Raw genomic sequence first — 25,315 nt, 5'->3', positions numbered from 1 at the left:
TGTGCAGATTGATCTGTCCCAGGGTAAAAGGAACCAGGTGCTGCCATGGAGGCTGCAGACTTTTCTGTCACTTCAAGGTTTTAAGGGTTGGGTTTTTTTAGATCTGTCTTAAAAGAAATAGGGATCTTTTCCTATACCCTTAGTGAATATAAAAGAAAAGGAAGAGGTCAAAGAGCCAAACAGTTTAGAAGGAATCTGCAGGAGTGTGCATGACCAGACCCAGCAAGCCCAGAGAACAGTCATTTCAGCCCTATCACCTTTACACTTGCTTAAAATTGTAAACACACTGCTTAAATTTGCTGAATTCAGTATTTTGCTTTCTCTTCCTCAAATCAGAAAAATACAGGTGTTAGCAAAGACAACCTGAGGCACAGAACCCACTGTATACAAAACTAGTCTGCTTGGAAGTGTTTTAATCAAGACTTTCTCCTGTAATACCCATAAGTTAGACAGAGAGAGTGACCCAAAAGCAGGACCCAGGTTAATTGCCTGACCCAGGGCCAGCTGACCTTTCCTCATCCCACTGCTTGGCCGGCCAACACTTTCTTGGCATCAAAGAAAACTGAGCTGTGTTTAGTCACTTTTCATTTTCTCACTTGCACACTGTGTTTGGCCCCTGAAGGACAGAACACACAGACTTGATGCCACAAAATTCCCCAGGGTATTCCCTCTCCTCAAGTGGAGAATTGCAGTGAATAGCAATGAGGTTCTTAGAGAAAGAAATCCTCCCTTCCTGTAAAGTACACAAAATCAGAAAGGACCATAATTTTTTTTCTCCTTCTCTGAAAATTATTTATAAGAATAGATTTACAAGAACAAACCCAGGTTTGCTCTAGAATGGAATATTTCAAGCCATGTTCAAGGTACTATTCACTATAACTTAGTAATTTTAGTGCATTCAACACTCTCTTTGAAACCAAAATAAAGAAAAAGCATATGAAATATGCTTAGAACTACTTGTATTTCCCTTATTAACAGCATATTTTCCATGCCTTATTTATCCTTTCTGCTGGCATATCTGCTGCAGACTTTGAATCAAAGTAAAGCTATACTCTTTTTATTGCCAATTCTGACTGGATCCCTGATAATAAACCATTAAAATGACAAGCAAGTATATAAAACAAATGGAATCACTGATGCCTATCTATCACACTTCTTGACTATAATAAGCACATCTCTCCCTTTTCTCTCTTGTTGTACATCTGAAGAGGACTTTTAATTTTTTTAACACAAGTCATAATTCAAAATTATTCTACTTAGGCATCAAATCACATCTATAGCTAACTCTTTTTGGAATTTTATACTACATTTTGCACAAAATTAGGTGAAGGCAGAACTGGTGCTCCTGTGGGTAAATGCTCATTCCATTTCTCTGTTCCTGGACTATTTTAAGTTGCTCTAAGCTTAATGAAATTTAATGCTGAACTATTTCCTGTAAGAAATTAAATGTCCATCAAAACTATCAATTTTCAATATGAATTATTGGTCAGCTCTAGGGGAAGCTTCTGCATGGATCTCTGTTCCCTAGGGTCTGTACAGGCTTTATCTCAGCCCTGTCACCTGTACAGCCACAACCAGGTTTGCTTCTTCCAAATTTTGACCACATTATTGAAGCTGTCACATGAAAATCTCTTGCATCAAGCCAAGAGAAATATTCAGTTCTTTTTATTGAGCATTGCCTGTCAAGCTGACAGTACCAGCCCTGAAGAACATGAACTCAACACCTCCCAAGCATCCTCCAGCTCTCCAGTCCCTTCAGCTTTTGCTGTCAGAGAGACTGGAACCCAGAACCACCAAAATGCAAACCTTGAGCCCATCCAAGAGGCAGCGGTTTCCACTTTGGAGAGCAGCCCTTGGGAAATTCCTAACATGGCATTTCTCTTCAATCCCATGGAAAATGAGGGCTTTCCACAGAATGCACCCACTGCAGATCTCTGGGCACTGCAGGCATCTTGGCAAGCTGAGCCCTTGTGGGCTGCTCTTAGAAACACCCCATGGGACTCATTCCAGCTGTGGAAGAAACAGATTTGGTTTTTAAAAACCTACAAAAGAATTCACAATCTAAATTAGAACCTAAATTGATTCGCTTTGAAAGTTCTTAAAGTGTCATCCCTTGTACTGCCCAAGGAGTTTGGGCTGAATTCTCAGCTTCATAAAGGAACTCATCAAAGTAGCTTTTCATCAGCTGGGAGGTCTCAAACCTGGAGCAGTGAAGAGTGCAGGATATGCACACTCATTTTAGAATTTGCACCCCTGGCATTCATGTGCTGCCTTTGTTTCTCTTAGAGCAAAATCTCAGAAGTTAAAAAAGATTGCTGAATTCTGAAATTTCTCTGCAGAGAGACCATATTTGTAGAACCTTCTAGTAATCACCTAGAGCTTGTAGAGTTTTGTTTAAAACCTGCTATCCCTTCCAGTCCTGTGGACATTCGTCCTTTCTGCAGGTCATTTAGCAACAGTCATATTTGTATTTCTTAGCAAAACAAACCAAGGCACTCCCCCAGGCTCAGCTCAGGCTGTCTCAGCCCAAGGCTCTGCAGCAGCAGCAGGACCTGGGGCTGCTCCCCCTTGGCACTTCTGCTCCTGTTGCTCCTCCAAAGACACAGAATTTAGTGAAGCTGCCCCAAAGCTGCCCCAGCAGCCCCTTCCCACACCCAAACTCCAGTCAGGGCCTGGGGGCAGCAGCAGCCCCAAGGCTGGCACTGCCTGGGGGTTCCCAGGTGATCACTCTGATTTTCAAACATAAGTTTTGTTTTTAGCTATATGAATCCCCAAACCCTGGCAGATGTGTAATTGTAGAGGCAGAATCAGGAAACCTTTCAGCAGCTCAAAGGCACCTAAAAATGGCTTTGGCTTCACCTCAGCACATTTCAGTGTGCACTGGACAAGTCCAAAAGCCCTGCTGGATAAAAGGCCAATGACTCCAGCTGTGGACCTCTGGAACAGACTGACCAGTCTGAAAACATGACACAGAAATGTTATCTATGCTTAAAATAAAAATTATAAAAAGGATTTGATGCCAAAAACCTACTGCATATAAAAAGAGAATTAAAACATTCTGTTCGGAGTTCTGCAAGACACCTTAATTTATCACACCTACCAAATAAAATCTGTTTGAACCTATTCCTGCTGTCCCTAAATCCAAAGGAAAGGCACCCTCCAACCCAACTTCTGGCTTAACATGATAGAGAAATTAGGTTATGCATGTTCTTGCCCCTTGAAAATATTGATCATCTTCCACTTGGATTTATCTTCCAGCTAAAGTTTACCTTCCTTGGGAGGGGAAGTCCTGTCAGCATTACCAAAACTTATTTCAGAGAACAAACCTATGTTATAAAACAAAAACAGCTCATCATTCTTAAAAATGCTAAGTTTAGAGACATATATCTACTTTCCAGCTGCCAACAAGCCAGGGACACCATGGCTTGTGGTTGCATTTAGGGTTAAGTGAAGACCTTGGAGAAAGATGGTAGAGACAACAGCCTGATAACTGCATTTGAAGTGCTCAGGATTTTTTAATCAGCTGTGGTTTTTAACAGTAAATTTTAAATTCCCTTTAACTGGGCTGTCCTTTGCCTCGGTTGCTCTTTTATTTTGTGAACTTTCAGAGCTCACATCCTCCAGCTCTTCTCCACTGCCACAGAAACAAACAGGAGAAAATCTGAAATGTGACACAACTCAGAGTGCAGAGCACTGCAGCAGATGGTTACAAAGAGACAGCAAAGCTTACATGAAAAGGAATTTAGAAGCAGAGAAAAAAGGTTCACTGCTGCTTCCATTCAAGGGGAAATGAGGGTTCCCCCCTCTCCTGAACATGCTGAGATCAATGTTCAGTTTGTTGGGACCCACAGAAGTGCTCAAAGGTGGCCTTGCTGCCTCTGTCGTGGAAGCAATTCACCATGAATATCACTCAGAGCTGCTTCCAGGCTTTGTCATTTCATAACTCAAGGTACAATTTAAGGGGAGTTCCAAATTAATGTGAGCAAGACCTTTAAAGTCAGCTTTATGGTTTCCAAAACAACTGATTTGTGAACTGGAGGGGGGAGGCAGGGGGGCACACGAGCAGTGCCACTGGTGGAGTTTATTGTGTCAGAATAATACAGAATATAGCTGGGATTCGATTGCTGCTGCCTACACAGGCATGAGAGCACCTGAGAATTCTCTCCACGAAGGCCATTTTGTTTTCTTGTATATTTTATCACTTTCAGAGCTTTCAGACTGGTTTTCATCAGGAAGAGAGCTGCTCTCCCTAAGCTGCCTTTGAAATGCACACAAGGGAAATTATTCCCGTTTCAGACCTGCTGACCCAAACAAGCTCACCAACAGCAAGCCCCATGTCCTGTGTGCCCCCACCTCCTCTCAATAAGCTTTCAGCTGCTTCCCAAGTCCCCCATTTGCCTGGCTGATATCCACCCACTGCCTCCCAAAGCAAGCAAGGATTGAGTTCTGCCAGATTTCCCCCCTGGAGCAGCTTTAGTGTAGGTCTGCCACCTCGAGCTGGGAATTTTCACCAAACCTGGGGGCTTGGTGATTTCTGAAGGCTCTAAATTACTTTCAGCTTCCGTGGAAACTGGCACTACCTTGGAAAGCAATTAGCAAGGGGCTGATGAAGATGCACAAGCAGTGACACAGGTCTGCTGGCCACAGGTGTGCCTGTGCTGAGTGTGAAACAACACCTTCAATACTCAGTGCAGGTTTGGTCACTGCAATATAAAATATTGAGCCATTAGAGTTTCCAAAAGAGGCCATGAAGATGGTGAAGGGCCTGGAGGAGAGGCTGAGGGCACTGGGCTGGGTCAGCTGCAGCAGAGGAGCTGAGGGCAGAGCTCCCCAGGGCTGCAAGGGCAGCTCCGAGCTCTGCTCAGGCCAGGGCAGCCCCAGGAGTGGCTGGAGCTGGGCCAGGGCAGGCTCAGGCTGCAGAGCAGGGCAAGGTTCTGCTGCCCCCAGAGGGTGCTGGCCCTGCCCAGGCTGCCCAGGGAATGGGCACAGCCCCGAGGCTGCCGCAGCTCCAGGAGCCTTTGGGCACCAGGGATGGACAGGGGGGATTGTTGGGGGGTCTGGGCAGGGCCAGGGGCCGCATCCATCATCCTGAGGGGATTGTTGGGGGGTCTGGGCAGGGCCAGGGGCCGCATCCATCATCCTGGGGGATTGTTGGGGGGTCTGGGCAGGGCCAGGGGCCGCATCCATCATCCTGGGGGGATCTGGGCAGGGCCAGGGGCTGCATCCATCATCCTGGGGGGATTGTTGGGGGGTCTGGGCAGGGCCAGGGGCTGCATCCATCATCCTGGGGGATTGTTGGGGGGTCTGGGCAGGGCCAGGGGCTGCATCCATCATCCTGGGGGATTGTTGGGGGGTCTGGGCAGGGCCAGGGGCTGCATCCATCATCCTGGTGGATCCCTTCCCACTCAGTTTATTATGGGGTTCTGTGATGTTACATAAAATTAAAACCAAACAAACCAAACCCCCCTAAAAGAAAAGAAAAAAAAAACAAACTCAGCTTCAAAAGCCTACAGCCTGCTGGGTTTCAGTCTGAATGTGAAGGATGTGAGGGTGTCTCTGATTCCATTACACAGGAGATTTGAAACCCACACAAGTGATTTAGGAGCCTTTTGTTGAGTGTGACAGGGCTGTGCCTGCAGGCAAAGACAAGCCCAGTCTTCCCAGTGGAGGAAGCTCAGGAGATATCTGGATCTGGAAGGAAAGGCATCATAGCTAAGAACAGGGGGAGGACGACAGAAACTGGAAGTTGCAGACATATGGATAGAAAAAATGGCTTGTTTCTACCTAAATTTAAGTCTGAAACCATATTTGAGCTTTTACTTTTTATTTATTTCAACATTCTACTTATGAATGCAGTAATATAAAAGCAATTCAGCCTTAATTATAGTGGTTTAGCTGAGTTGCTATAATTTTCCTGTCCCTTAATTCTCCCCATGTTTATAACTATTAAAGAGCTTAGGCTCTGGTAAATTTTTTATTCTTCATAATTGCCAAGCCTGAGCAGAGCAATAAGAGCTCCATGCTTAGCATTTCCTCGTGCAATCCAAAGTCACACTGTGCCAAATATCAGGCACTTGAAGTCAGTCCCAGTGGGTAGCAATGTATCTGCTTTAACTCATGGCACACGAGGTGTGGGATGTGGATTTTGGAGTCACCCACACACCCATTCATCCCCAGCCCACCCAGGGCCAGGCACTCTCTTAATGCTCCTGTTTTTATCCTCTTGTTACTCCTTTGTTCAGCATTCACAACTCACTTTTTCTACACTTCTATTTTACTGGAACAATTCCCACTGGGAAGCCAGGCCTAAGGAAGTCCTGCATGCGCCCATGTCCCTGCAGAGGGGGAGAGGATCTGATCCTTTACTCAGCAGCTTTCTCCTCCCAGAAAAGGGGTGATATTCCACCACACTCTCAGTCTCCTGTAAGGAGAACTTTTGTTTTCTCACAGGAAAACAAGCCACCCTTTCAGCAATAAAACATCCCAATTGTGGTAGCAGCAACCTGCAGATTTTACTTTAAACAGAGAAACAATTGAAAAAATGCATTTCTTTTAAGGTGGGGGAAACCTTAGGCAACACAGAAGAATATGGGAGGGACTCAGGAAATTCTTTCAGACGTTGCAAGCTCCCAAATTAAAGGAAAAAGAAAAAGTCCCTAGCTGCACTTGAAAGATGGCTATTTCCTCAAAATTCCCATTTGATCACATAAAACGTGGCCACTGGTGATGCAAACAAACATTCCTAAAAACCAACTCAAGGTTTTGTGAGCAGCCCAGCTCCCCCAGAGCATGAGGGAAGGCAGATCCACATGCATCTCTGTGGGATCACTGGAGCCCTCCCAGAACCCACCATCCAAATGGCTGCATCCTGCAGACACAGCCCCTGACCATTTTATTTTCCCTCCTTTCCTGTCCAACTTTAATTTTCAAAGGTTTTGCCCAGGGCCCTTTGCTGAACTCCATTGTTTTACACAATCAGAGCTGTCCTTTTTCAGAGGAGACTCCTCACTGTCTGTTCTGAGCCTGCCCAAGCTGCTTTTCCCTGCAAGATCCTCATCCCACGTCCCCCAGAACAAACCCTCAATACACAGGCTGCCTGGGAAGTGCAGATTCCAAGGCCAGTAACCAAAGGCTTCCTCAGTAGGGCCCAAATCCCCAACTAACAGCTTGTCACAGCTTCAGTTTACAGAGTTTATAATTGTTTTGGGAGGTGCATTACAGAGAAATCAAAATGATAACAATTCTCCAAAAATTGCAGCGGGCTGTGCACAAAGATTAAACAGCTTGGTCCTATTCTCACTGGGAAACGGGAGGCTTAGCAAACATGGAATTAACATTTTTAATATTGTGAAGGGGAATTAATCAGCTGATAAATACTGGGGGTGGGAATCAAGAAATAACCTGATCAACAGCAGGTATTCTGCTGCTATCTGGAGGCTGAGGAGGGAAGGAGGATTGTGTTTGTGAAGGCTCAGCAGGGAGCAGAGCTTGCCAGGGAGGTTCAGCCAGCAAGGCAGTGACATGAGGGGTACAAGGGGTACAAGGTGTGGCCAGGCAGTGCCCACAGCAGGAGCTCTGTGACCCCTCTGAGGGGATTTTGTCCAGGGGATGTGGTGCAGCAGGGACAGAGGCTGGGAATCCCACCTGGTCACTCACAAACACACAAAGAGGTGAGCGCAGTCTCAAACCCAGCCACTCACCCAAACGTTAATCACCCCCAGAGCACAGCATATACAGGACAGGCTTTGTTCCTTTTCACTTGAGAGCAAAGTAATTTCCAGGTGGTGTTGCCATCGTGCTTAATTTAGATTTTGTAACATCCTGGAAACCCTGACATGACGTGAATGATGGCTCTTAAAACATACTCCAAAGCTGCCTGAGAGCCTTCCACTAACTGTAAGAGGAAAAGGAAAACAGGCAGGGCATCATTTGCTTTCTTATCAACGATTTTATCATAAATTTACTTTTCTTAAAAAAAAAGGAGGCTACAAAAATAGCCTTGCATCACAACTAAATATTTGCAGTTAACACATGCAGATCTGGGTAACATGTTCATGCCACCCCTGAACAACCAACATAACTTCCAGAAACTTGCCCCCATTCCTGAACAAAATCAGCATCTGCCAGCACTGGGTCATGCAGGATCAGTGCAATCTGCAGCCAAGGCTGGATGTGTCAGGGAGCTTCAGGTCCCAAAGGTCCGGTGGTGCCAGTGAAGAGGCTGCAGCCCTAGCACAGCTGGGCTGGAATTCCCTCCCAGCTCCTGAAGAAGTTTTACATTCTCTCCAAGCTCCCAAGGCTCCACCAGCTGTGTTGGGAAGGTGGAGCAGCTCAGGAGACAGGAGCAGGGGAGGCAGACAGAAGCTGTATACAACCCTGGCATGATGCCCAGCTCTGAGAACACTGCCTTCAGTACAGCAAAGTAACAGGAATTTACATTTCTGAGTGGATTAAGCTACAGCTGAATACTGAGCATCTGTGGGGCCAAGTCTTGTTGTCACAAACGTTGTACTGATCTGAGCAAAGCTGGGGCAAGGAAGGCAGAAAGAGTGCTGTGCTCTCCTCAAGTCACCTACAAACATTCCATTCCTACAATGCTCCGCTGCAAGCTGACAAATCCAGCTCCCTGGGCACTGGTATTTTATTAACCTTTTAAATTATCTAAATGTTTGCAAAAATTGTTGTCATTTTGCCACATGCTTCCTTTTTCACTTGAGCTTCATAATGCAGAAGTGACAAGAAGTGGGAAGAAAGGTTAGAAAAGCCAACCAATCCCAGTCTGGAGTACAATTATCACAGTACTTCAGTTTCACCGGGCAGTTCTGGCTTAGTAAACATAATGATAGCTTTACTCCGAGGTATAAATGAGAGGGCATTCATTTGCATTACTAACACACCTTGACAAAGGTTCCAAGATCAAAGACAAGCTGTCAGCATAATTGTAAAATAACACTTTTCCCCATTTTAATTACTTGAAATAGCTTTTCTGTATTATTAATAACATTTTCCACCATTAGAGCAAAAGTTGATTAAAGGCACTGCTCTGTGCACAAACACAGAGGAGGTTTGCATAACGTGGGAATGACTTAGAGATGTGTCTGGAGCACACTCTCAAGCACAGGGTGGGACTGTGGGGGTCTTCTGTGCACCAGGAGTTGGGCTGGATGGTCCTGGTGGGCTTCTTCCAACCCAGGACATTCTGTGATTCTGTGTTTGGATAGAAAACACAGAACAAAGCTAAACAAATGTGCTCCCTTCAAACCCAGCCATATCCAGGCAGCTTGAAGCAAGACTCGGCTCCCTCTGAGAAGTTCCCAGCCCCAAGAGGCAGCTGCTGTGAACCCAGCCTGAAAGCCCTGCCAGGCAAGCAAAAAGAAAAGATTCATGCCCACTAACCCCCTCATCTTAGAGCAGATCACCCTCCTCACAGAAGGAATAAGTTCTGTTAGGAAGGAATTGTTCCCTGTGAGGGTGCTGGGACCCTGGCACAGGGTGCCCAGAGCAGCTGGGGCTGCCCCTGGATCCCTGGCAGTGCCCAAGGCCAGGCTGGACACTGGGGCTGGAGCAGCCTGGGACAGTGGGAGGTGTCCCTGCCATGGCAGGGGTGGCATTGGATGGCCTTTAAGGTCCCTTCCAGCCCAAACCAGCCTGTGAAGAAACTCTGTGATGTTAAGTCTGATCCAGTGCCCCCTAAGCCTCTCTCCAGCACTTTCAGGGCATTCTGGAGGAGTCCCCACATGCAGCTGCTTTAGCCACAGCAGATGATTGGCATCCCCCAGACATCCCATTGCTCATTTTCCCATCTCACAATCTTACACTTCCTGCCCAGAAGAAGGACACCACAGAAGCACAGCCCTGGGCATCAGGGTTACACAGCCCTGGCTGTACAAAAGCAAGTGACACCCTGCTCTTGCACTCCCCCAGTATTGCTGATGCATCACTGTAACAAAATAATCACCACAAAAGTACCCACTGCTGTAATAATTCATCTCAGTTTGACGTGTCCTTCTCTCCAAGAAAATGCCTTGCATTTGAGGCTTGAAGGATTAAGTGATTTAATAGGTTTTTGCATCCCTATCTTCCATGACTTCCCTTTGATAGCTCTGGTCCAGCCTCAACACTCACTGAGCCATTTCTGCAGATGATTAGCTCTCTGAATACATTTTGCATTGTTTGATTGTATTTAATAGAGGAATACCGTAGTACAAGACTAAAAACAAATTAATTTACAATAGATAAACTTTTATGGTCGCATTTAAAAAAAAGTAAACAAAAACTCAATTTGCTTTACATGTGAACAACCTAGGTGTTTTTCCAAGAGATGAACAAACTGCAGGCATTCCATAATCCCCAAAGCAGTGACCACAACAGCTCACCAGTGTTAGACTTGTCATTTGTTCCAGAGCACACACAGCAAGTTACAAACTTCCCTTAGTACTGAGTGTGGTGATTACACTGATTTTTCCCAAGCTGCCCTGCCCTGTGCTGGAAAGGGCTGGCACACTGCAGTTTCTCTGTGGAGAACCATCATCACTCCATCAGCTCATTAGCAGCCCAGCAGAGAGGATGCTCTTGGAGTGCTTGTGTAGTTTCCTGCTAAATAGGGATACAGCCCATGAGTAACACAATCATTTTGTAAAAAATCAAACCAGCAAACAAACAAACAAAATATTAACATTCTGTGATTCTCTAATTTCAGTTGTTGGACACCTCGGCAGCCCAAACAGGGCCAGCCTGTGGCTTTCCCCACCTGGGAGAGCTCTGGGTATGTGTGCTCTGACTGTTCCAGTATCTGATTTACATTAAATGGAAAACCATTCCCATGAAAGTCACTTCAGTACACTCAGCCTCTAAAGCACAGCCCCTGAGGCACAGGCAGGCCAGGTACACTGGCCTCCACTCCTCCCTGAGCTGAAACTGCACTGCACACAAATGCCTTCCAAAAAACTCCTCCTATCAACATGAAAGAGTCTGAGATCCCAAAAAGCAAAATATCCCTTTTCTGAGAGGTTAAGATGCCTCTTACAGGAGGAAAATTGGGTACCTGGCAATCTTAGAATGCTTTAGGAAGCTGGGATTGTATTTATTTCCCATCTGTGTGAGGGAGGGAAAAAGGCTCTTCAAAAATAGTTTGTTGCTCAATATGGTCTTTTGCAGGCCTTTAACTTTTTTTGTTATTCATTGAAATTTATAAGGGAGAGCTGAGAGTCACAAATGGAAAAGAGATTTGACTGGCAGCTACAACTTCAATTTCTATGAGAAATCTCCCTGGAAAACAGACTTATTTTATCTCGGCCTCACCTTCCAGGAACAAAACCATGACAGTTACACACACTGTTCTCTTGTGTATCCATCCTCACACTGGAAATTACAACTGCATTACAAAACAGATTGTTTGATACTCATGAAAATAAAATTCATAGTCCACTCCACTCCAGCTAATTAATTTTCTTCAAACCACATCCCAGAGTGATCAAATGAAACATGAGCTCTTTCATGAGAAGAAAATCCCACTGGAGTTCCTGAACATCAAATGTAACAAACACCAGCGTTCCAACACTTGCATCACCATGTTTGAACCACCATGTTTGCATATGTAAGCATCCATTTGCATGCGAGCACTATGTTTTATTAATAGTGATTAATATTAATATTCCAAGGTGGAAATGAGTTCCGAATTGATGCAAAACAGGCTCATGCCACGAGACAAAAGCAGATTGCTCATGGTTAAGGTCACCAAGAGAAGAGGACACATGTGAGCACACTAAAAACAAAGCAAAGCAGCACTTACTGCTCACAACACCACCACTGTGAAGCTCTCCAGCACAGCCCTTCTTTTGTTCTGCCTGGCCCTGGGAACCCTTTTGCACATTTTCATATAGTTCATATTAAAAATGAGAACTTTAGCTTCCCTCATGAGACCAGCTCCAGAGCTATTTTCCCTAAATAATGGCCATCTGTTCGGAATGACCTCCCCAAACAACTCGCTTTGTTAATGGCAACTCTGCTGCAGTTAATTCACCAGTGGGGATTGCTCCAGCCAACTTTCCACGGGACTCTATTGTTATGAAAACCTATTATCAAGCAATTAAATGACAGCAAGAACGCAATAAAGTACAACAGTTTCACTTGTAGCATTATCCTGGGTGCTGATGTTAATGAAAGGCTATCGCACCCCTGACTGCAATTCCGAAATTCTGCCAGACAGGAGAAAACTCCCGTCAGCAGCAATTTCCACTCTTAATGGTCTGAGCAATTACAATCCTTGCCTAAGCCCCTCCCCAGTATTTCACCCCAAATTAAATTAAGGACAGCTCCGAGGTGATCTCTCTGCTGGAGCTGGGCCCAAAGGACACAAAGCCCGGCTTTACCAAAGCTCAGCCCATGTGGGAAGGAGTTTGCTTCCCTGTCACACAGGTGAACCTCAGAGAGGAGCAGCCACAATCCCTCCTCCTCTGTGTAAATGAAACAATAAAACAGCCTTCTGAATTCTCTATCTGAATTTGTCTCAGTAGAAAATAATGAAGCTGAATTGCCCTTAAAGTGCCCCTCTGGCAGGCTGCACTTCTGGCATGACACCTTTCCTTTCCTTTTCTCATTTCTAGAGCTAAACATAAACTTAAATAAACCTCTTTGAGAAATGAGATGCACATAATTGCCACAAATACCACAAGGTGTCTAGACCATGTCCCCTTTCTAAATTACCCTGGGTTTGAAATGTATACAATCTCCATTTTGTATTTCTGATATAAAACAGAGCAGTAGGTCTTGAAACGAGTTATGGGTTTTTCTCCCTGCCATGAAAGTAGAAATCTATGTTGACATGAAGTAGTGCTTTCCCTACTGCTGAGAGGATCCAAGTGCAGTCATGCTGCTTGGCATGGATTCAGCTAATATGCATTTCCAGTTCCCCTGCCCTGACAGAAGGCAGTATATTTACCAGCCTGTGTGTGCAGTTAGGCTAAAGTGTTGTTTTTCACTGGGACTCATAACCTCTCCTTTTTGGAATATTTATTTTCTTCCTAAGATGCCATAGGGAAACTTTATACAACTTACTATATCACTTCTCCATCAATACTACACCCAGGTTTCTTCCAGGTAGCTGGCCAAAACTGGGTGGGAAAGCTCCACAACAGAAATCCCTGCATGAGTGAGAATATGAATGAATTCTTTGTTCATAAGAAATTTTGGATTGTTTTATAATTCAGCTTTTATAATCCTGACATCAATTTTATCAGGCAGAAGTGTTTCACTCAATCTAATTACAGGAACAACCTGCAAGTACAGTGTCCCAGGAAGGGTCCTTCAAAGGGAGATGCTTTCCAAATGTCATGGTTTGACCAGGAAGAAGTTGGTAATTCTGGGAAGCTGTGGTCAAACAATGAAGTTTTGGTTTCATACTGACACTGGGTAGCCAGTGGGTTGGACACACCTCCGAAATACACAGGGGTTAAAGCAGGCACTGCCCTGGCACTTCCTCTTTTTGGCATCGCGCGAGGAGTTCAGACTCTCTCTCCCTCGCCGTCCGCTGCTGCTGGCGGGGAGGGGCCAGCCATGCGTGAGGCTGGGCCTGGACAAGATGGTGTTGAGTGGGCTTCGAGGATGAAGGGTGGGGACCCAAGAGACATCGGCAGCCAGCACCCCCCCCTCTTCCCCCCCAGAAAAGCAGGAGAGCAAGCGAGAAGGGGAGGAGGACTGCCCGCCGCAGCCAGCGTGTGGCAGCGTGCGTGGAGCCGTCCGACAGACAGAGACTGAAAACTTTTAACCCTTTCCTGCATGATTGGGCCTTGCGAAAATGCTAATCTCCTCGAAGCTGAATAAGAGGGAGATGAGAGATGATATGAGATAAGGACCTTGGCCCGGAGTTGTGGAGATGATGGATGGGAAGATGATTTGAGTGGCTTTGGCTGACGTTTTCTTGTAGCCATGGACGCAGTTGTTCCTGTGACACAGACTGCATTTAGGGGGAGGCAGTGCCTCAAAACCAGGAGGGTTCATTTGTGAGGACCCCCCGGCCCCAGGGGGTTGGAAATATATGGGGGGGACAGTTGTCCCAAAAGCAGAGACTGTGCCTTTTTGGAGTGAGACAAGGCATCCTTGAAAGACCACCCTAAAAGCAGCTCTGATCCATGTCTCGGTGGTGAGAGCACTGAGCATGGAAGGAACATGTCACAAGCGGCAAATGGACTTTCCGGGCGGTGCCGGGGTGACAGGGAAGCACACGAGGGTCTCAGTGTGTCTCCACGAGAAGCCTATGGAACAAGAAGGACTCCTTTCCCTCTTCATGAACTGATGTTTGAGTATACTAAAGTGTCGTGCCGGACTGGGCAGTTGGTATTTTTGAGAGAATGTATTGGATTGGGAAAGTCAGGGAGTGGGGAGGAGGAAAAGTGGTTTTTGTAAGGTTTTCAATTTTTTCTCTTTTCCTTATAGTCTTTCCTATTTTTTCCTGTAGTTTTAGGTAATAAAGTGTTATTTATGTTTAAGTTGGAGCCTGTTTTGCTTATTCCTGGTCACATCTCACAGCAGACACCAGGGTGGGGCATTTTCATGGGGGCACTGGCTCTGTGCCAGCTCAAACCATGACATTTTTTGGTTCCCTGGACCGGGAAATCGAATCACGGGAGAATGATGAGGTAAAGCTGTGAGATGAGACCAAGAAGAATAAGGAAAGCATGTACTAAGTTAAGGTAGATGAATAGTCATAGTGAATCTAAGGTATTGTTGTGTAGAAGTGTTTTGTAATTTTGTTGATAATTTTAGAAAGTGTATTCTCGGAGGTGAAGGGTGGAGTGTCATGGTTTGACCAGGAAGAAGTTGGGAATTCTGGGAAGCTGTGGTCAAACCAATGAAGGTTTTGGGTTTCATACTGACACCTGGTGTAGCCAGTGGGGTTTGGACACACCTCCGAGAATACACAGGGGTTAAAAGCAGGGCACTGCCCTGGCACTTCCTCTTTTTGGACATCGCGGCCGAGGAGTTCAGACCTCTCTCCCTCGCCCGGCCCGCTGCTGCTGGGCGGGGGAGGGGCCAGCCATGCGGTGAGGCCTGGGGCCGGGACAGAGATGGTGTTGAGGGGGCTTCGAGGATGGAAGGGTGGGGGAGCCCCAAGAGACATCGGGCAGCCAGCCACCCCCCCCCCCTCTTCCCCCCCCAGGAGAGCAGGAGAGCAGCCAGCGAGAAGGGGGAGGAGGACTGCCCGGCCGCAGCGGCAGCGTGTGGGCAGCGTGCGTGGGAGCCGTCCGACAGACAGAGACTGAAAACTTTTAACCCTTTCCTGCATGATTGGGGCCTTGCGAAAATGCTAATCCTCCTCGAAGCTGAATAAGAAGGGAGATGAGAGATGATATGAGATAAGGACCTTGGCCCGGAGTTTGTGGAGATGATTGGATGGGGAGAGATGATTTGGAGTGGCCTTTGGGCTGGACGTTTTCTTGTAGCCATGGACTCAGTTGTTCCTGTGACACAGACTGCATTTAGGGGGAGGCAGTGCCTCAAAACCAGGAGGGTTCATTTGTGAGGACCCCCCGGCCCCAGGGGGTTGGAAATATATGGGGGGGACAGTTGTCCCAAAAGCAGAGACTGTGCCTTTTTGGAGTGAGACAAGGCATCCTTGAAAGACCACCCTAAAAGCAGCTCTGATCCATGTCTCGGTGGTGAGAGCACTGAGCATGGAAGGAACATGTCACAAGCGGCAAATGGACTTTCCGGGCGGTGCCGGAGTGACAGGGAAGCACACGAGGGTCTCAGTGTGTCTCCACGAGAAGCCTATGGAACAAGAAGGACTCCTTTCCCTCTTCATGAACTGATGTTTGAGTATACTAAAGTGTCGTGCCGGACTGGGCAGTTGGTATTTTTGGGAGAATGTATTGGATTGGGAAAGTCAGGGAGTGGGGAGGAGGAAAAGTGGTTTTTGTAAGGTTTTCAATTTTTTCTCTTTTCCTTATAGTCTTTCCTATTTTTTCCTGTAGTTTTAGGTAATAAAGTGTTATTTATGTTTAAGTTGGAGCCTGTTTTGCTTATTCCTGGTCACATCTCACAGCAGACACCAGGGTGGGGCATTTTCATGGGGGCACTGGCTCTGTGCCAGGCTCAAACCATGACACCAAACTAAACAATAAACACAGGATTCGGCTATGTCACCTCTTAGAGGAGATGGAATTGATTTTGCTGTTTTCTAGGGAAAAGCCACAGCAACTGCCAACCAGGATGGACAGTGTTGGCTGTCCCTCCAAACCCACTCCCCTTTGCCATGCAAGGACAGAATCTCTCTTCTTTCCTCTGAGTCCATAATCCAAGCCAGAAATAGGAAGAACTAATGTGGTTCTTAATCCTTCTCACTATCCTTCACATAAAATATCTTCAACTAGAATTATACAACAGAAACTTTATCCTTAAAAATTGGAAAAAAGCAGAAGAGAACCTCATAACATATAGGAATGTTCCCTGTGCATTGAGAAAAAGAAACAGGAAAATAATATATTAATCTAATAACACAGATAGGATTGTTTCTTGGAAGAACATTGATAATAAAGCAGCAGAGAAGAGTTTTGTTCTGTAAAACAAGTTGTGCTCACATGAGAGAGACCTGAACATCATTCATGCTGCTGAGAGAAAACCTGTATTTCCCAGCTCCCTCACGAATGACAATTTCATCTCCCCCAACTTTCTGTTGTCAAGCAAAAGAAATATGGTGTAGACTTGTATAACAGCCAAACAACTGACATTTACTTTTGGTAGTCCCTCCAAAGTTGTGCACTTTCAAAACCAATATTTTTGACTAATAACCTTTCTGTTTCTCATCATAGCATTTGTTTGGATCTTTTTCTGAGTCCTGGCTTATTGGAAATACCTTACCAGAGTGATTGTGTCCTTGACAAATACAGTGTGATATGGTACCTCTCCTCTTGACACCACGGATATTTCCCAGCACACAGGAGAGCAATGGAACAGAGCTCAGTGTTTCCCAGGAGCTCCCAAGAGAGAGTTTTGCCCTTGAGTGTTATCCCAGTGAGCTTTGCCTGTGTGCAAAGCCAAACCATGCACTGAAGGACATTTCGGAAGCTGCACAAAGGGGGTTTTACCCCTTCATGCAATGGTCTGTCTGCAGCAGATCTGGATTCTGGGATTTGTTAAAGGGGATCAGAGATGTTCCCCTCACCCCCTTCAGTGCTGTCTTTGCTCTTCAGGTCCCAACTTCACTGTGGAGTGGGATTTGAAGCAGAAGTTCTTTTGCTCCAGCTGTCACAGCTGTCCCTCTCAGCATTTCCTGGCCCAGGTTCCTGGGCATCCCTGGCCTTCATCCCCCCTACTTATATCCAGGATCCAGGATCTTCCCTCCAGGAGCTCCCTTCTGGTCTCTCTTCTTTCCAAGACCACTTCTCACTTTGGGAACATTTCATTTTCAAGCCCTGCTCTGCTTTCCAGAGCCCCAAGGCCTCAGTTCTCCCTCCGCAGTCTGTGTACAAAAGCCCAACAACTGCCTCCCAATCAGTAAGTCTGGCTTAGGTCTCCCTGGAGGATTTGGGATGTGCCCCTTCTCTAATCCAGGCATTGTAAGACTTTACAGCTGTCCTGTAGCAGCTTCTGCCAGAGGTCAGAAGTTCAGTTTTGGACGTTCAGGCAGAGGCTACCTGTGAGTGCACAATTTGTCCCACTTACAACACTTTGGTATGAATTTATTAAAATATATGATGAATAGTCAGCAGAAATTCCTGATTAGACCCTAATCACAGATTTCCAGCCAGAGCACAAGCACAGGTACTGTACTCCTGATTGAACCTGCAGGCAAAGCAGGCTCTGCAGGAGCCCTGCAGCACACTGACGGCTCTCCTCACACACGTGTCCCTGTGAACACAGAGCCTGAGCCGTGCTGGCCAAGCCATTTGTGTTCTGGGGCACTGGCACCCCTGAGAAGGGCTGCAGTGGGGGTGAAATGCCGTATCTGGATTCTTTTTTTGATATTGAACTTCCATTGGAAACGACAGCCCCAGCCAGGGGGATGGCAGGGGAGAGCAGCGCACAAACACAAACGAGATGATTAAAAACGTGGAGGTGGATGCTGAGAATATACAAATCAGAGCACTGGGTTTGCTCTTGTATCAGCACAAAACCTGACTGGCCCAAGGGAACTCAGTATGGCTGAACCTACATAAATAATGAGCTGTGAAATCAAGCCTTGAATAGCAAATAATGCACTTCATGATAGTGCTCATTTCATAATATTGCTGTACTACCTGCCTTCTGCATTAGCCTGCCTTAGAGTCAGGGGTGAGATGAGTACACAGCTGATAACCAGCTCATCAGTGGTTACATTAAAACACATCAAATTAGGCTCTGCAGTAAAGGTGGGGAAGCTTGCAAATAAGAATTTTTTTTTTTTTTAGATCATACTAATGATTTTTTTAAAATAGCTTTTGAGACATCTACTCACTTGATTCACCCCTAAAGGCAGGGGGGAGGCAGGGATGGTTTTCCTGTCCCCCCACCAAGTGCCAGTGAGCCGAGCTGATTGCTGCACACATCATTTGACATCCTGCAAACACGACGAGCAGCAAAGGCAGACAGAAACGTTCTCAACACTTGTCACATTCCCTGATTGGTTCTCACTGAGCTGTTTGGCATGGAAATGTGGGGAGAGATGGAGCTCTGAGAGACGGAGCGCAGGGAGAGCGCCTGCGACAGCGTCATCTCCTTATTAGCGACTCTGGATTGGGAAACTGAGACAGGGAAATGCATCATCGTGACACTTCTGCTATTGCCTGTTACACAAATAAAGAGGAAGTTCATCATTAAATCCCAATTAAGTATGCCTTCATGGCTGTACTAAAATCCATTCATTTTCCAGGAAGCACGCAAGCACACACAGCTTCAAAGTGGCTGCAGCCCCAGCACAGACCCCAAGCTCAGCACAGCCCAGACTGCTCTGCCTTCAGCCTCCAGAAACTGCTTATCACAAACAGGATAAGCACATAGGCAGGCAGCAAGCTGGACCAGAAACTTCCATCCAAAAATTATTATGAAACACTTAAAATCTAAAGCAGTAAAGAACGCAAACAAAAAGAAGATTGAATTGCCCTAGGAGGCTCAAAAGAAGGCCATGCTTGATTGGATTCAGATTTGATTGAGATTCGCCCTCATTCATTAAAAAGTTTGAAGATGTTCAGTCAAAAATTAACTCTCAAGTTGCAGAGCAGGGTACAGAGGAGCCATTTCTCACAGGCTGGATTTCCCACACAGCTTTTCTTACAAACCCATACCTGAACTCCTACGGTTACATAGGCACTCACAACCCACACATTAGCAAGCCACATTTGTTTTAGGAAATAAAGACAGTCATTCAGGCAGCTGCCAAAGCCCCCAGCACCTTGGGTGTATGCACACACATCTCCAGCCCACAGCACTCCCAATACTGACATTCATCCCACTGTTGAACTAACATCCATGCAACTATTTATTTAAATACAGGTTAGTAAAAAATTGGTATAAAATCGTACCGTTTATAACTGTATGACTTCAGCAGGGCTGGCATTTATGCTTAAATTAAGTCCTGCACTCTGTATCCTGTAACTCATATGAAGTAGACAAGAATTATTATCTCCATGCCCTTCATAAATGGGAAACTGAGGTAAGGGAAGGTTGAGTGACTCACTCAAGAACACCTGAAAGGTTAGAAGTGATGCTGTTGTGAGGGATGAGTAGGAGAGTGGCTGAATAACTCCTTGTTTAAAGCCTGAAGTATGTTTACTGAAATTGAGTAAAAATAGGCTTTGCTTTTAAAATGGCTTGTTGGAATTTTTCAGCATTGTGTGATTCTTTTCCCTTGTCCTCCACCAGCAGCAAAGTTCACACACATGAAAGCAATATTTAGCATTGAAACCTTTAAAAGTTATTCTGGTCCCAGTGATGTTGACCTAAATTTAGAACAAATTCAAGGGTGAGCTTTATCCTGTAACCTCCACATGTTCCACCAGCCCCTCATGCTCAGGCTCACAGCATCACCTTTCAGGGAGGAGGCTCTAAAGAATATCAGCACCTTGCCCAGCCCAGGGAAGCCCTACCCCCACAATTCCCACCCTCAACACAAGCAAGTCAGCAGCACAAATGTGCCTTCAAAGTACAAATTCCTTGTGTTTGTGCCTAGATGTTTCCTCAATACATCAATTTATTTATTTAAGGTATCCATCCCAATCAAGGCAGGATAGACCATCCAAGAGCAGTCAGGCTCTGGGTACTGAAAAGATTGTACTTTTGCAGCAGAAAAACTAATTAAACTTGAAGCCAAGAAAACTCCAGGCATTTCCCATTGTCCAGTATGCACAAAAGGGAGTGACTCAAAGAAGAACCTGCAGTTTCTTTTTGAGCACAAACAAGAGATGCTCCTGAGCTGGAGGAAGCAGGGTCACAGGGAGCTGCATCACAGCTATAAATAATTCTTATTTTAAGGCTACAGTTAAATGAAAACAGAAAATACAACTGACAGCACCTATGCTTCTTGTCTTTCTCTATATTCTCTTACAGCTGACCTTGAGAATATTTTATATTAGCCTAAGGGTGGAAAGAAATGTTCTTCCTCACTGCAATCATTTAATAATAGCTTGTCCTCCTTCTGCTCAATATGCAAGCAGACACTGCTTTTGTCAAGCCTTCGGCAGGTGCTTTGTTCCCACTGAGCTGGTGCCCGAAGCTCCGGGAGTGCCCTGCCCGTCTGGGCTCCAGTTGCAGCAGGCGGCAGTGCCACAGCACGGGCTGAGCAGGGACAATGCTCTGCCACTCAGCAAACTCTAATTTACAGGGCCACTCCTGCCTGGGGATCCTGCCCCTCAGCCAGGGGGAAACCGAGCCCAAAACACCATTAAAGTCAAACCACAATGTGAATTTTGATTCAACGGGGGTTTCGTCAAGAAAAAGCGTCTGCCAGCAGTTGGGCGATGGGGTGAAATCAGATTGTTAAATGTGTTTTGTTGCCGTTTGGGAGCGCTGCGGTCCGACGGTGTCACTGGTGCCTGATGGCGGCAGGAGGAGGCTCGGGCTGTCCCCGCCGAGCCCTGGAGCGGCAGTGCCCTCTCCCGAGCTCGGCAGGCAGCGGGACCCGACTGCCTTTGGGAGTGCATCCCTGCACGGGCAGAGCCGCTCTCCACAGCGGGACTGGGCGGGGCCGGGCCGGGCCGGGCCGGGCCGGGCTCGGCTGGGAGGGCCCCGCTCTGCTCAGGGAGCGCGGGCCGGGGACGCCTCCGCGGGGTGGGACAGGACAGCGAGGCTGTCCCACGTTCCCTTCTTGAAAACACCTTTAAAACTAGGCGAAATGGGCAATCGGCAGGAAAGCGCTGTCCTTGGGAGCGGGACTGCCGCAGGCTGGAGGAGCGGCAAGGGAAAGGGACCGGGAACGGTGACCACAGCCAGAGGCACAGCCCGGCCACAGCAAGTCCACAGACACAGCCCGGCCACAGCCACACCACAGCCACAGCCCCACCACAGCCACAGCCACAGCCCGGCCACAGACACAGTCACAGTCACAGACCTAGACACAGACACAGATGCACCACAGCCGCAGCACAGCAACAGCAACAGCCACAGCCACAGCCACAGCTCGGCAATTCTCCAGCCGAGCAACTGCAGGGGCAGCTTTAGGACCACTCTCCCATCAGTGCAAGGGGGTAAAGGCCATGGGCAGTGCCCGCAGTGCCCGCCCTGGCCCCAAACAGCTGGCGGGCACACCCGGCTGCGGGCACACCCGGCTGCGGGCACCGGGCCTGGTGTTGGAGCCCCTGCAGCCACAGAGCAGCCCAGGGCAGGAGCCTGCATGCCAACTGGATATTGCCCTTAAAAACCATTGCAGCCATCTAGGAGGCTAAATATAGGCTTCCTTTTCAATAAAGCTAGTTAAAAACTAGTTATCTTAATTTTTTCTACAATAACATAGTCTCTTGAAATATTTTTTCCTTCTTTTCTCTGTTCACATTCTCTCTTCCCAGCCCCTCTCATTTGGGTTCCTGATTTCAGCTCCAGCCCTGCTTTACAAGATGATTTCTGTTGAAATGGTGACAAATTCTTTCCCGTCTTTCTTCCAGGGGTTCATGAGGACACAGATGCACCATGCAATTCAGTTTCAGAGGACAGTGAGTTTAAGGGGCATTAAAAAACCCAGTTTCATTTCTTCATCCTCATGCTTAGCACTGCATTTTTCCTCTGCTGATACACCATAATTGAGCGATGTACGCTGTGACTTTATTTAGACAGAACTCATGAGTCATGAGGAACATGATGACAATGAACCAACTTTCGGGCAAGTCTTCGCTGTAGCTCTCACACCAAGGAGTTCAAGAGCTTTCAAATCACAAAATTGTTAAGGCTGGAAATGACCTCCAAAACCATCCAGTGACTGATTCTCACCTTGTCCCCAGCCCAGAGCACTGAGTGCCATGTCCAGGTGTTCCTTGGACACCTCCAGGGATGGGGACTCCAAACCTCCCTGAGCAGCCCCTCCCTGCCAATGTAGGATTAAAAGGATTTCTGCACATTTATGTCTCATGTTAGCAAACCACAACTCCTTGCTTAATTTAATATTTGCTGTTACCAAAAAAACATCCAAATACTTCAGCCTGGACGGTCACAGCAGCCATCCTTCTCCATGATGTTTTCCTCTCATACATTTATAAACATCAGTTCTTCCCTTACCTGTTTAAACTGAGCTTAATTGAGCACTGCTGTAAAGTTTAGCAACAGCAAGAACTTCAACTACCAGAGCACCTTTTCATGCCAAAACATCTGTGTTTGTGCACCAGCAACAATGATTAATGTCAACAGGGCTCTGGGAATTGTGTTTGTTAATTAACTGCTGCTGTAGAGCTTGCAGGCAGAGTACAAAACATGACATTCCTACAGGGTGTACACAAATACTTATTATTTTCCTTATGCAAAAAATCCCAATGGAAGACTTATTGTTTGGGTTTGTTTCAGTTAACAGATGAAACAGTTACACTTCCTGTTGGGTATTTTACAGGAGGGTCTCCACCAGCAGAACGCTGGAGAAGATGAACAAAGAGGAGGTTGGGTTTCTGTACTTTATCTAAGTTAGGTCACCTCTGGAGAAAGGCTGTGCCTGCTCTAAAGGCAAGTGTGATAAATTCCTGAAGGGGATTATATGATACAGCTTTCTGTGATAGCACGAGATTGAACTCACCGACCCAAAAAGGCCTCTCTGCTCTTCTCTTGCTAAAATGCTTCTTCCCAGGCACTGCTTATCAGCACCAGGTGTACAAGGAGAGTCTGGAGTGACCCTTTAGGCAGGTGATGCTGACAGGAGCCAGGACAGGCAGCATCCTTTGGGGCTCCACCTGAACGAGCTGCTGCCGACAGAGCTGTCTGCTGCTCTGCAGAACAGAGCCCTTCGGACACCCAGCTGATGGAAGAGCAGGCACAGCTCCATGGCTGAGCTCTGCACACCAAACAAACCCCCTGAAATATTCCCCAGCCAGGAGCTGATCCATAGCCACAACCTCTGCCTGTGCTCACCGCAGAGCCCTGCTTGCTATCCTGGGCCCTGGGATGCTGCTGTAATTGACTCCATCCATTACCTTAAAGTGTTCTCCTGTTTATCCTGCCTTTATCACATCGAGCCACTGTAAAAATCTCTTCTGGTTTACATCTTCCCTGTGCTTTCAGCAATGCTATTACTCCCATAATAAGCTTAATGAGGACACTGAGTGGAAGAGTCTTCACATAAATCATCACAAGAGAAAATGCTCCGGAGATGCAAACAGCAATGTCACACTGCCCTCTGTTGAAATTTAAGACACTAAAGTAATTTGGAAACTTCTTATTTCTAAGGACTAGAGGTTAATTATTTAATATTTTTTAACTGCAACATTTCTTTCCAGCCATTAGAGAAGGTGATTATTTTTTTCCACAGATTACAACATACATATTGAGCTAAGTGTAATGAGCTGTCAGAGAGAGAAATCCTTACATCCCTGCAGTCAGGGGGGCAGCAGGAGGGCCTGCAAATTCTGAACTTGAACAATCCTTTCAAAGCTCAAGACTTGCCTCACCACTAATCAAAATAAACTGAGCCTTTTTAGCACCTGAGTCATCAAACCCAGCCTGAAGCCAAGCTGGCTCTCACCAAACCCCATCCATTGTCACAGGGCCACTTCCTGCCACAACCTGTGGCAGCCACTCTGTCCTTCAGAAACATTTCTGCAGGGAATGCTTCTCCCTCAGTTACAGGAGTGGCAGCCTGGGAGGGCGTGCTGAGGGTCTGCAGGAACCACTGACATTTTCCCTCTGTGCTGCACAGCTCATCCCATCTCTGCAGCGCGTTAAAAGCATAAAATACAGATTGTTCTTCTTCTGTATTTATCAGGTTGTGCCATATGTCATGTTTTAAAAGTCCCAGGTGACATCCCATGATTACAGCACAAGGTTTTTGACAGGCACGGACCCATACTGCAATCAGCCCCCTTTGCTTTTGTGCACATTGCCCCAGAAATGGGTCAGGGTCGATGATCAATAGAAGTGTCATACCCTGTGTGCAGCAAGTCTGTCCTTAGGTACAGGAGGAAAATTAGACTCTGGGAGAAACAAGTCTGTTTTCTGACCCTGTCCAGCTTGAAGTCGCCCTTAGTGGGGTGGAATTTGGGGAAAACACCTTTTGGAATGACTTTTGCAATGGAGGCCATTGCAGAGAGGGGAAGGTGCTGGAAGGAGCAGCTCGTGGCATGCTCAGAGCTGGGCAGGGCTGGCAGAGCAGAGCTGCCCAGCACAGCCTGTCCTGCGCTGTCTGTTTGTCCTCCTGGGGCCAGCAACAGCCTCAGCTGCAGAGAGAGGAAAGGAGAGCAGCCCTGCACTGGCATCTGGCTCAGGAGGAGCACAAAGGACTGGTGTAATTCAATCGTGTGCTTTGGCTGCCAGCAACAGCACAGAGCCCTCCTGAGACCCCCACCCAGAGCCAGCGTGGAGCCTGAGCTGAGGCATATCCATCCTGATTGCCTGAACGCACATTTTTATCATATGGGTGACATTCACAAAGGCAAAGGCAAACAAGGCTCTTCAAAATGCATTTCTAGTAGAGATAATGTTTTCTACCACAATGACAGCTACAATACCAAATCCAACTTATCAGCATTCTTCTCTGATCTAAAAAGTAATTCATCAGCTCTATCATTGTAACTAATAAGAATATGCTGTAAAGCCTCAACTTTGAAAATGAGAGTCAAAAGCATTTGTAAGAACCCCATGAAGTTTCCTTCCTTATCTCTCATTTGCTGCAGACATCAGCCTTTCTTCATTTAAATTACAAAAGTAAAGAATGGGG

The sequence above is a fragment of the Zonotrichia leucophrys genome, chromosome 11 (genome assembly GCF_028769735.1).
Source record: "Zonotrichia leucophrys gambelii isolate GWCS_2022_RI chromosome 11, RI_Zleu_2.0, whole genome shotgun sequence".
Taxonomy (NCBI): Eukaryota; Metazoa; Chordata; class Aves; order Passeriformes; family Passerellidae; genus Zonotrichia; species Zonotrichia leucophrys.
This window is presented reverse-complemented; position numbering follows the sequence as displayed.